Raw genomic sequence first — 12919 nt, 5'->3', positions numbered from 1 at the left:
ACAGGGGTGCCTCATTGAGGTTTTCACCCTTGCCATCTGCCTTGAGCGCCTCAAAGAGGTTTTCACTCAAGGATCTTTTTCCAATCTCCTTTTTTTTTTTTTTTTTTTTGAAAAGACAATAGGGGTGCCTCAATGAGGTTTTCACCCCTATTACTTGCCTTGGGCGCCTCAGAAAGGTTTTCACCCAAGGATCTTTATTATTATTCCCCCCTCCCCTTTTTTTTTTTTTTAGATTCTTCAGGGTATGCCCAAAGCAGAGGCAGAACCCTTCTCTATGACCAACACTGCCTTCTCCATAGTTTTGATGAACTCTTGTCTTGAGGGAGGCTTCCTGTAGATATTCAATCGATGCCCATTGACAAGCATGGGGATGGCTTCCTCATCAATGTTCCTAATAAGCACAGATCCATTGTCATGACATTTTTCCACTGAATATGGCCCTAGCCATCTGGTTCTCAGCTTCCCTTTGAAATCTTTGTATCTGGAGTCATACAACAAAGCCCAATCTCCCGACTGAAATTGCTTGTCATGGAGATGTTGGTCATGCCACACCTTTCTCTGAAGTTGAACCACTTCTGAGTGAAGGAGGGCCTGCATTCGGTGCTCATCCAGGCCATTCAGCTGCAATAGCCTTTCTTGTTGTGCATGGCTGAGATCTAGGTCCAGCTGAGATGCCATCCTCAAAGTGTTGTATTCAAACTCAATGGACAGCAAAGCTTTCTTCCCATAGACCAGCTCATAAGGTGTGAAGCCGGTGGTGGTCTTCCAAGTGGTGTTGTAAGCCCATGTGGCTTCAACCAGGCGATCTGCCCAGTCCTTTCTGCTGCTGCTCACCACCTTAGTCAAGATCCCTTCTAATGCTCTATTGGTGACTTCCACCTGCCCATTTGCTTGAGGGTGATAGGGGGTGGAAGTCCTATGCTTGATCTTGTGATGAGCTAGTAGATCTTCAACCAGGTTGGAGGTGAACTGGCTCCCTTGATCAGTGACCAGCTCTCTTGGATAGCCAAACTTATAGAAGATGTTTTCTCTTAGGAACTCGGCCACCTTTTCTTCTGTTGCTGCTTTGATTGCTTTGGTCTCTGCCCACTTTGTCAGGTAGTCAGTACACACAATGATGTAAGACCTTTGCCTCGAAGGAGGGTTGATAGGGCCCACAAAGTCCATACCCCACTTCTCAAATGGCTCAAGAGTCACCTGAGGTTGGAGAGGCATCTCATCCTTTTGGGTCGGTTTCCCCATTCTTTGGCATTGGTCACACTGGCTGACATATCTTCTGACATCTTGATGAAGTGTGGGCCAATAGTAGCCTGCCTGCAGGATCTTGAAGGCAGTTCTCTTTGCTGCAAAATGTCCTCCACAAGGCCCATCATGACAAGCGAGGAGGATATCAAAGACTTCCTCCTCCCTTACACAACGCCTGAAGATTTGATCGGGGCCAAGCTTGAACAGATTGCCCCCGATCCAAGTAAATGAGGCACTTTTTTTGATGATTCTGCTCTTCTCTCTGGAAGATAGGTGCGGAGGGAACTGTGCTGAAACAAGGTAGTTGGCTATATCAGCAAACCATGGAGAGAGTACTGAAATAGCAAACAGATGTTCATCGGGCATCTGGTCATCCACGGTTCCATCCTCATCTGTAGACAAATCCAATCTAGATAAAAAGTCAGCAACAACATTTTCTCTACCTGGTTTGTCAACAATGGTCAAATCAAACTGCTGCAATAAAAGTAACCATCTAATAATACGAGCATTCACATCTGGTTTATTCATTAAATATCTAATTGCAGCATGGTCTGTATGTACAAAGGTTTGATAGCCAGTAATATAATGTCGGAACTTGTTCAGTGCATGGACCACAACCAAGAATTCTTTCTCGGTTACAGTGTAATTCAGCTCAGCTTTGGACAAGTTTTTGCTAACAAAGTAAATGGCATATGGAAGTTTTTGCTCAACTTGTCCTAAAGCTGCACCTATGGCTTTGTTCGAGGTATCAGTGTGGATGTGGAAAGGTAGGGCCCAGTTTGGACCTCTCAGGATTGGGGCTGACACCAACTTGTCCTTCAATTCATTTAAAACCCTCTGACAATCGTCAGTCCATTTAAACTCCACATCTTTTGCCAACAGGCCAAACAATGGCGAGGCTAGCTTGCTGAAATCTTTAATGAATCTCCGGTAGTATCCTGCTAATCCCAAGAAACTCTGAACATCCCTTACCTTTTGAGGAGGTGGAACCCTCTTGATGAGAGCAATTTTGTTAGGATCCACCTGCAACCCTTGGCAATAAATGGTATGGCCTAGCACGGTCCCTTCAGTCATTAGGAATTCACATTTTTCAGGACTAAGGGACAAGTTCATCTCAATGCATTTGGTTAGGACTTTTACCAGATTGGAAAATGCTTCCTGGAAGTTGGCCCCATAAGGAGTAAAGTCATCCATATAGATTTCCACTGCATCATGGACCAGCTCCGAGAAGATGCTCAAAACAGCTCTCTGGAAGGTAGCAGGAGCATTGCATAGCCCAAAGGGAAGGACTCGGTAGGCAAAGGTACCCCAAGGGCAAGTGAAGGTGGTCTTATCTTGGTCTTCCGGGCTGATTTGGATTTGGTTGTACCCGCTAAACCCATCCAGGAAAGAGAAGAACTTCTTTCCTGCCAGTCCATCCAACACTTGATCTATGAAAGGTAGAGGGAAATGGTCTTTCTTGGTAGCTTTGTTCAGTTCTCGGTAGTCCACACAGATTCTCCATTTCCCATTTTTCTTGGGAACGAACACCAGAGTGGACACCCATTCGCTATCTGAGATGGGGTAGATGAATCCTGCCTCCAACAGTTTTTGCAATTCTTCCTTGACAATGTCCTTAAGAGCTGGATTCATTCTCCTCTAGGGTTGCCTAACCGGTTTACAATCCTCTTTGATGTATATATGATGGGTACAGACCGAAGGATGGACTCCTTTCATTTCCTTATAGCTCCAAGAAAAAGCATCTAGGTGGTTGGCCAACAGACTACACAGCTCCTTTTCTTGGGAAGGAGATAGGGAGGAGCTGATCTTCAATGCTTTCTCAGGGCCAAACTCCACATTCTTGATTCTGGAAGTAACAAGGTTGGTTGTACAAAGATCCACTAAGGTGCTAGCTTGGGCATCCTCCACCAATTTCTCTAAGGGTAGTGCACTGGAAGGTGGATTCTGGATCAAGATCTCGATCAAGTCATCCTCAGTTGGGGGGTCTCTTCTAGTGGTATCTAAGGTGCACAGAGGTGCTGAGTACACCTCGTCTTCCTCTCCTTCTTCCAACCAGAGTGGTAAGTCATGCTCTAAGGAGGGTTGGGCAGGAGGGTATAGGACTAGCTGCTTGGACATGGGACCATTTTTGATGGTCATGTTTCCTGCACGACAACTTATGTAAGCATCTGCAGTAGCTAACCAAGGCCTTCCCAAAATGAGAGGATATCCAGTAAGCTTTGCCTTTGGTTGCAGAACCAGGAAGTCTGCAGGGTATTCCCAAGAGTCAATAGAGACCAAGACATCCTCCACAATCCCTTCGGGAGTCACGGTGGAGCGATCTGCTAATTACAGTACTGTCGAGGTCTTCCTCAAGGAACCCTGAAGATTGAGTTTCAGCATGGTATCTCTGGTCATCACATTAATGGCAGCCCCCAGATCAATCAAGGTGTGAGGTATGATGGTGCCATTGATGTGGACATCTACTACAAGACTTCCAGGATCTAGGTACTTTGGGCAGATGACTTGTCCTAGCATCAGGTCAGACAGTTGTCCTATGACATTAATGGTCGAAGCATCTTTCTTCCGCCTGCCTGGGTGTTTGAAGCACTTTTCCTTAACCAGTTTGTTGTATATTGGCACATCCTTGATGGCTTGGAGAAGTGGTATTTTTACACACAACTGCTTGAGCTCACCCAGAAGCTCATCCTCCTCTGGGTTGGGTTGTGTGGTGGCTGTTAGTCTCTCAGGAAAGGGTGGAATAGCCTTCGATTCACTTTCCTATTTATCTTCCTCATCCTCTGGGGGAGGAGGTTGGCGATCTGGTAGAGTCTTTCCAGATTGAAGATTGATCTCCTGGATCTCCACAGCATAGGTAGGGCATGAGGTTTCCCTAGTGTATACCTGCTGGGCCTGTCTATTATTGGGGTTCGGGTTCGGTTGAGCAGGCATTTGAGGTTGCCTTGGAGGAGCAGGAGGTAATGGCTGAGGTTGAACTGGTGGTGGAGGCAAGATGGCAGGAGGAGTGTTGTATTGGGGCCTCCACCCCGACTGAGGTGCATTCCATTGAGGCTGTGGCTGGGCATGTGAATGATATGAATGAGAAGTAGGTTGAGTGGGGTACTGAGGTGGATAAGACCATGGAGGAGGCATGGACCAGGAAGGATGAGCAGGGGGACCCCATGAAGGCATAGGAGTCGATTGGTTGGGGCTGTAATAAGATTGAGGTGCCCCTTGCATTCCCTGCTGATAGGGTCTAGATCCTTGTGGCCTCCTTTGGTTGAGGTAATAGAGAGGTTCAGTGGGAGCTTCTGTCCCTTGGTACATGGCTTTAAACCCAGGTAAGGTTGGACACTGATTTGTGGGATGGTCCTCCTCACAAACGAAACACACTTCAACCGAATGCAATGGGCATTCGTTCTTAGGGTGTCTCCTTGTGCACCTAGGGCAGAAGACAGCCAAGGCTCTCTCAGCTTCTTCTTTCTTCTGCTGGATTCTGAATGTGTCCAGTTGCATGGCAATGGTTTGTCTCACCTCACTCTTGAGATCTTCTAATTGATTTTCAAGCTCATGTTTGGAGAAAGGGACACTAGTTGAGAGGAGGTTTCCTCTACCTCGTTTCCTAGCTACCCTGGAGTGGTTTCTAAACACAGTCTTGATGTCCTCATAAGGCAGTTGGTAAATGTCCCCCCAGCTAACATGTGAAGGGTATCTAAGAGGTCTTCAGGGACTCCTCGGAGCAGGACCAACTTGAGGGATTCAGGGTCAAGTGTGCACCTGGCCCGCTTATAGCTTAGTTGGAACCTCTCCTCATAATCCTCTAAGGACTCATCATTTCCCATGGTCATCCTAAAGATTTCTCCCTTGGTTTCCTTAGACCTACAATAATCCCTATACTTGGTATTGAAAGCTTGCTGCATCTGAGCCCAAGTGGTGATACTATTCCCAGGTAGGCCCATGAACCAGCGTAATGCTGCATCCTTAAGAGTTGAAGGGAAGAGTTTCAGCTTTTGCTCATCTTCAGTATAGTCATAGGTTCTACAGAGGACAACAAACTCAAACAGGAAGGTATCAGGATCTTCAGTAGTCAGTCCATGGAAGTGAGGTAAGGCGGAGGGGCTAATGTTCTTCATTTTCATTTCTCCATTGGTCTCTCGGATGGGGAAGGCACCTTCTATTCTCTCATCTTCTCTTCTATTGTCAGCCATAGCTTCAGATGGAGTGGTCTCTAACTCTTCTTCTACTATAGGATCTTTGTATATCTCTGGATGTTCACCTATAGGTTCTTCTGGGTCACTGTCACCAAAGAAGAGAGAAGGGTGACTCAGTGATGTGGTGGGGGTGTTTGGTAGGAATTTGCCTGATCTATCTCGGTTCCTACGAGGCATGAAAGGGAAAAGACTTTCTTTTTGATTGTTTTTGCTTTTTCTTTTGTACCTGCAAAACTGAAACAGATTGATCTACAGCTAACTATAAAGATGCAGAATTAAACTGAAAGCAGGAAAGAACTAATCTACTCTGCTCAAATGAAATTGCAGAAATGAAACACTAGTCTACGCTTGCAGAAATGAAAGGCTAATCTATGAAAGCAGGAAATGCTAATCTATGAAAGCAGGAAATGCTAATCTATGAAAGCAAGAAATGTCTATGCTACTTTTGCAGAATGGAAATGAAATAAACTACTTAGCAGAAGATTGTAGTGGAAAATAGAAGAAAAGCGACAATCACCAATACTCTGACGCTTCCATGGAAACGACGCCAAAAAGATGGTGGGCTCCAGTATTGTAGCAATAATGCTACAACTCCTGGGGCTCCCTATCTCTAATTTTATCAACCCGGTAGTTCGTACAAACTTGGAAGCGACGGTGCTGTATGCACAAGTACTAGCTCTTGTCGCAGCTGTCACTTGGTCAGCTGGCACAAGTCCGCTAGGGCTCAAGCCAACTTCTATATGCTCTCAGATGAAGCTTTCTAAATGATGGACGAAGGCTATCTTAAAGGAAATTAATCTATTTTGCAAAAATGAACTGAAAGCCAACCAAAACATGGAAACCCTAGTAAACCCTAATATGATTAGCTTAACCTCTAGGATGCAATGGTGAAAGTGCAAGTGTCTGGAAATGATGCCATTACTTCTAATGATGTGAAATGCATGAACTTAAACTACTTTGATTGAAAAGAACATGTTTTTGGATTTTTGCTTAATTGGTTGGAGTGATTATGAATTTGTCTCTTATTAGGGTTTGGCTGTGCAGAGGTGGTGCGAAGGGAGAGAAAGCTTGGGAAAGGTCAGGATGGCTAGGAGAGGTCCCAGAGGGTCCCTAGCATTAGTCCACAGAGGTCTACAACATTCGGATGCTCGGCAACCAAGTTTGCAGGCTTCTACAGGATGTCTACAGGGGATCCTACAGGAAACTAAGGAATTCTACAGGAAGTCTGCTAACTTCTACAGGATGAGCTGTAAGTGGAAGTTTTGGGTGATGGTGAAGTGATGGGATGGTTTGGGTGGATAGGTAAGGTGGAGATGGAACTTGTGATGACTCAGGGGCAGAGGAACAAGATGGAGAGAGAGTGCACGGAGTTGGTTGGTGGATAGAAGGATGGCAGCAACGAAAGGTCAAAAAGATGAAGCTACGTGGCAATGGATGAGTTGGAGGGTAAACGAGCTGGACAGAGGCCGAGTAGGTGGCTTGAGGAGAGGTCAAGAAGAAGAAGAAGGAAGTCGAATGATATGGAGCAGTGTAAATGAAACAAATGACTTATGTCCTGCACCAAAAACGAGAATTCATTAACCTATGATACCTGTGCCATTAAACCTATGAACAGCAATGTAAAACCGAGAAAAGAAGCCATGCATGGAATGAAAAATGTAGAAGTATGGTTCAATATCAAAAGTGCATGGATGGATCTTCAATGGAAATGACTATGTTGCAGCTGCATGGAAGTAAAAGACTGCGTTTCTTTTTGGTGGTTGATATGGACTGCACCCCAATCCCTAAACAGAGATGGCAGTGATCTCTAACAACCTTTTCTTGGAGCTCCAATGATTACAAACCTCCTATTCTGATCTAAACAACTGAAAGCAAAGTAACCATAAGCTAATCCTACTCAATCACATAAAAACTAAATCAGCAGACTGTAAATTCGAATTGCATGTCAAAGTAAAGAAACAAAGTGCTGGAACGAAAGGAAAATAACACTACAAAACAGAGGAGGTCTATTGCTCTCAGGTTGGGCCCTAACCTGAGAGCTATAGCTCCCTTAAAAACTCAGAACTAGATCCAAATCTGCTTGCCTTTATTCATAATCAAAAGTCTAATGCCATGCCAAAACTGGCTTACAAAATAACAAAAACCGAGCTGTAACTCGTGCTCAGAGATTACAATAGTAATTCCAAAAGTCAAAAAGCTTCTAACAAAGGCTACGGCCTCCATATTTATACAAAATGAGGATCAAGCTGGCTGCCTTCATTCGTGGAGCTTGACTGTCTAACTGAAAGTCAAACTGCTGTAAAACTGCTGATCCTGTAGAACGTGTTGGCTGCCTTTGAGCTCGGTGGGGAGAGCTGTTAGAGCTCGGAGTTAAGGTGAAAAGCACGAGGGAAGTCATTTAAAGCTGTAGACAACCTCCCTATAAACATGCAAGGCCACCTTTGTTGTCTCCTTGTCTCCTTTTGCGTGGTCTTTTGCTCTCTTTAATGCCAAGAACCTGAAATCATCATGTATTAGTCACATAGATATAATGCCTGCCCTTCTTCCTACAAACAACACGAATATACTAAGAAATGAATGCATAAGTGGTAAAAGATGAATGGTTGAACAAGGTAAGTAGGCCAATATGAGCCCAAATTGTACCAAAAATTGGGGCTCGTCAATTATACCGGTGGCTAGCCCAACGTTTATTTTCCAAAATCTCTTGATCAAAATAAATATGATTACGGAACCCACCTACAAAAAGAGTTAACGCAGACCATCTACTTCTGTCGTTGCATTTTGTAATGTTGCAACTAACCAAGTGTTCCACATTTAGTAGACATAGAGAGTTTATTTTGTCGGGTCTGAAAATTCAATGGTCATTTGTTTCTTTGTTTGTTTTTGTTTAATATATATATATATAGATATATATATATATATATATATATATATATATATATATATATATATATATATATATATATATATATATTCATGAGCAGATATTACGTATTCAATAGATACAAAGTGTGTGTTTCTATATTCAAATCCTTTTGTCAATTATCGATGTTTAAAATTTGGATGATCGATGTATTTTAATTTAGCTTATGTTTTTATATTGCTATATTATTGTCAACTTTAAATATATGATGTTTTACATTGTTGTATGTTAAAATAAGTTAATTAATTTTACATGAGGAGTGAGCGTTGAGTCAAGTCAAGTTAATTCATAATCAAACTTATAGTGTGTGGTTGTATGTCAAGTTTTTTTAGGATAGTGACTGGTTGGAAAAGGTTAAATACCCTTCAGCGAGTTCATTGTAATCATCAACTTTTGTGTGATCAATAGAAGAGCCGCAACTTGTTGGAATATCTAATTCATACTTGTCTCTAGTTGTGATTCTTACTAAGTAAAGGAGTCTGTTCCTAGTAGTTAGGATATATTTCCTACATTGGTGTGTGGTTGAGATATTCTCTCAACCAACAGATTGTGTGTGCATGTATATATGTAATTGCATTTGATTAATGAAGACATAGACATTATCAAAGTTTATCATGGTATCAGAGCCCTTGAGGGCCTGGCCCCTCCTGGGCTTGGCCCATCCTGGGGTGAGGAAAATAAAAAATTTAATGAGTGTTTTGTTTGTTTTTCCATTGCTGGTTTGCCCATCATTTTGTTGATGTTATGTAGATGGAGCTAGAAAGAGGGTGGTATATCTGTAGGATCGAGTCGCCAGGTGTCGAGAGCAGTCAGGCTTCGGGAGCAGTGAAGAGCCCCGATGTGACTGTGAATTGTAGATCTATTTTTTTTCTTGACCCGGAGTGACATGCGGCTTGGCCTGGATGCGTTCAGAAAACTCTGATTGCATTGGATCTCATTTGGTGGATCGGTTCTTGGTAATCGACGAGCGTGATTGCAGATCCGAAGCCTGGCCACTGAGGAGGGCTCATTGATCTGCCTAGGCGGACTTCCGTGGGCATTGTTGCATATGCGTGTGTGTGGAGCCACAGAGCTGGTGAACGGTGGTGCGTTGGATGATCGAGTGTAATTTTGTGGAAGGGGATTGGAACCTGTGGCGTCCTAAACACATCGAGTTGCAGAGGCAGAGCAATGGCGGGCTCTGTAACTGCTACCCCCTGCCATCAGCCAACGACCATTTATTTTTACGGTCGAGCTTCAAGCCCGATTTCAGAAGGCTGCCAACAAGAGTTAAGCTGGGAAGGCTCCAGTTTAAAGTCTATGTCTCGCTCGCTGAAGGCGACAGAGTAATGGTGGACAATGAAAAAGACAATCCTGACAAAATGTTCATTGATTACGTTGGCAATGGAGGAGTGTGGAACTTTGTGAAAATGACCATCCCACAGGTCCAGAAGGTCTCATTGTCGTATCCTATCTCCCTCTCCTACATTTTGCTCTGCTCCTAGGAAGGATCTCGATTCCCTTCCCTCTATACTCTGCTCTGCCTTCTGAGATTGTAATGATGGGAATGGGAATTCCAGTGCATTTTCTGACCATTTTGTTGTTGATTATCGTTAGAGCTTGTCTGGTTTATGGGCAAATCCTGGGTGTTTATCAGCCTGGGCCTTGGAATGAAGCACATGCAACTTTCTACAGTGGAAGCGATGCCTCGGGCACCATGGGGAGTGCTTGTGGATATGGGAACCTGTACAACCAGGGATATGGAGTTCAATCCGCAGCATTGAGCACAGCTCTATTCAACAACGGGCTAAGCTGTGGAGCATACTTTGAGATAAAAAGTGTGAATGACCCACAATTATGTCACCCGAGCAACCCTTCGATTTTGGTCATTGCCACCAATTTCTGCCCTCCCAACTATGCTCTGCCTAACGAAAATGGCGGCTGGTGCAATCCTCCTCACCCCCATTTGCGAATTAATGATGCCGGAATGTACAAAGGTAGAGAGGATATACAACTTCAAAGGCATGATATTTATGCAGGAAGAATTAGGAAAAGCCATTTTTTAAATCACTCATATTATGTGTTGGTGATTTTGCATTAATGCATAGTCAATTTTAGATCATGGCTTGTGCTTTGTTTCATATTATTTTGAAGGAGAATATCTCTTGGAAGTTTGTACACATATTGAGATTAGCGACCTCAATATGCAGTCATGTTGTTAGAATTCGCTACTCTAACTGATGACAAGTAAAGCATAGAGATCCAAGACTCAAAAGTACAAAGTCCATGATGGAAATATTCAAACGAGAAAGCAGTCCAGCATATGAATGGTGTGGTATATCCAGCATAAACAATTAAAAGATGAAGGACACTCAAATTTGCTTGAGTAGTTTTTCCGAGTTTGTAGAGTAGACTCATGATTGTGATAAGGTGAGTCACACATTGTAATCATAACAAATCTACATTTCATATTTTTTTGTTTTTTGGACAGTTGTGGTCCCTAAAAAATGCTTTATGTACCTAGTATCTTCTTAAGCTTGGAGTATACTAAAAGGGCATATGACTGTAAGAACTGGAGAGGCATACATACCCCTTTGTTATGTGTTCCCTAGTGACATTAAGTTGTGGAATCAACCATTGGGTAGGTACGGGGGTGGTAGATGTACTCGTATCTAAGCTTGATATGTAATCGGAGAATTGAGTCTTCAATTAATGGGGGAATTGAGAGATGTAACATATCTCATAGTGTAATGGACCGAGTGAAAGAAAGTTCATTAAGAGGTTGGATGAACCATGTATGTGAAGGACTTCCTAGTAGACTGGCGGTTGCAACGGTTGGGAACCCATGCATTCCGGTGGATGGTTGTTCCTTTATATGGACATCGACAATTGCATAAACAAGGTACAAGGTATAATTACGAGACTGGATCAGATGTAGATTTTGTATATTGATATGGAGACAAGTACTCATTAAGGGGGAGTGTTGGAATATCTAATTCCTACTTGTCTCTAGTTGTGATTCTTACTAAGTAAAGGAGTCTGTTCCTAGTAGTTAGGATATATTTCCTACATTGGTGTGTGGTTGAGATATTCTCTCAACCAACAGATTGTGTGTGCATGTATATATGTAATTGCATTTGATTAATGAAGACATAGACATTATCATAGTTTATCTCAACTCGTGTGTTTTGGGTCAATTTTTATGTTTTAGCTTTTCTGCCTTTTCAACAAATTGGTATAGGAGCTAAGGAAAGATCAAAAAATCCGTGGTGCCTGCAGAGAGAGTGAGAAAAAAGCCATTTAATTACGTTATAAATTTGTCAAACAGTTAAAAAGCGCGCAAATTTCACACTTCATTGTGCAATTTTTGTTTAACTAATAATCACAAGCCCTGTCACGTATAGGAAAAAGGTGGATTTAGTGATAATAAGAAGGCAACGTTTGAAATTTGAAACGGTCACGGTTATACGATTTATTTTAAGTGGCTCATTACAATGCGTATGTATGTTTAACTCACGTGGAGTGTTTTCAAAAAAATAGTCATGTGGGTGGAAGTTTGTTAAGAATCGATTTTGATTAAAACATTATTTATTTGAAGGGGATCCATAAAGTTTATTGATTTATAAAGTTTTTTTATATAATTTTTTTTTTACAAAAGTTTTTATATTAAAGGTTTTTTTATATATAAATTATTTTTTAAAAGATTTTTTTTATAGAAAAAAAAATAACAAGGGTTTTATTCATAATGAGTTTTTTTAGGAGCTTTGCAAGTTTATAGAAAGAAAAAAAAGAAATAGGGTTTTTGAAGAAGGATGGTTCTCTCTAATTTTGAGTTCCAGTTCTCATTGTTTACATGGAAAGATTATAATGTGTGGGCCATTAAGATGGAAACCACGTTGCAGGGTCATGATGTTTGGGATTATATCTAGCTTGGGTTTTTAGAACCTAAGAATGAAGTAGAAGAATGATCTTTCACTAAGGCAAAGAGGGAACAATGGAAGAAAGACAAAAAGAAGACTGCAGAAGCATTGTAGTTTATCCAGTAGGGAGTGGCCGAGCAGTGTTCCAGAATATTATGATTACGTCTTCAGAAAATGAAGCATGGGATACTTTGGTGACAAGCTATAAAGGTATGGCCAAAGTCAATATTGTTAATTTGCAGAATACTAGGAGAGATTTTAAAAGTCTGCAGATGAAGGAAACAGAGGAGATCGATCCTTTCATGAATTGGGTCATGGCTGTCGTAAATCAGTTAAAAATATATGGTGATGAAATTAAAGATAAAACAGTGGTTGAGAAGGTCCTCAAATATTTGTCTACGAAATTTGATGTTGACGTAATAGCTATAGAATAAGCCAAGGGTTTGACAACATTGACAACTGTTGAGTTGATGGGATCACTTCTATCACATGAGGCATGGATAGATAGTAATAAGGATTCCACTTTAGAGACCGCTTTCAAAAAATCAAGTTTCTATTTCAAGAGACACCTAGGTCGAGGCAGAAGTAGATCGAGAGGTAGAGGAGGAGGCGGAAGATATGGTGGTCTGAGAGATGGCCGAGAAGAGCATGAACATGAAAAT

At 42.2% G+C, this 12919-nt stretch overlaps 1 pseudogene; it reads left to right on the top strand.

Moving 5' to 3' along the window:
* The first annotated feature begins 9898 nt into the window (after nt 1–9898).
* LOC149162310 (expansin-A4 pseudogene) lies at nt 9899–10438 on the top strand (annotated as a pseudogene).
* The last annotated feature ends 2481 nt before the right edge of the window (nt 10439–12919 follow it).

Source organism: Pinus tabuliformis, chromosome 5_2, assembly GCF_031772625.1.
Source record: "Pinus tabuliformis cultivar Carrire ecotype Pingquan chromosome 5_2, CPIR1, whole genome shotgun sequence".
In the NCBI taxonomy this organism is placed as follows: domain Eukaryota; kingdom Viridiplantae; phylum Streptophyta; class Pinopsida; order Pinales; family Pinaceae; genus Pinus; species Pinus tabuliformis.
Note: the sequence above shows the minus strand (reverse complement) of the source record. Positions and strands in the feature narration are given on the sequence as shown.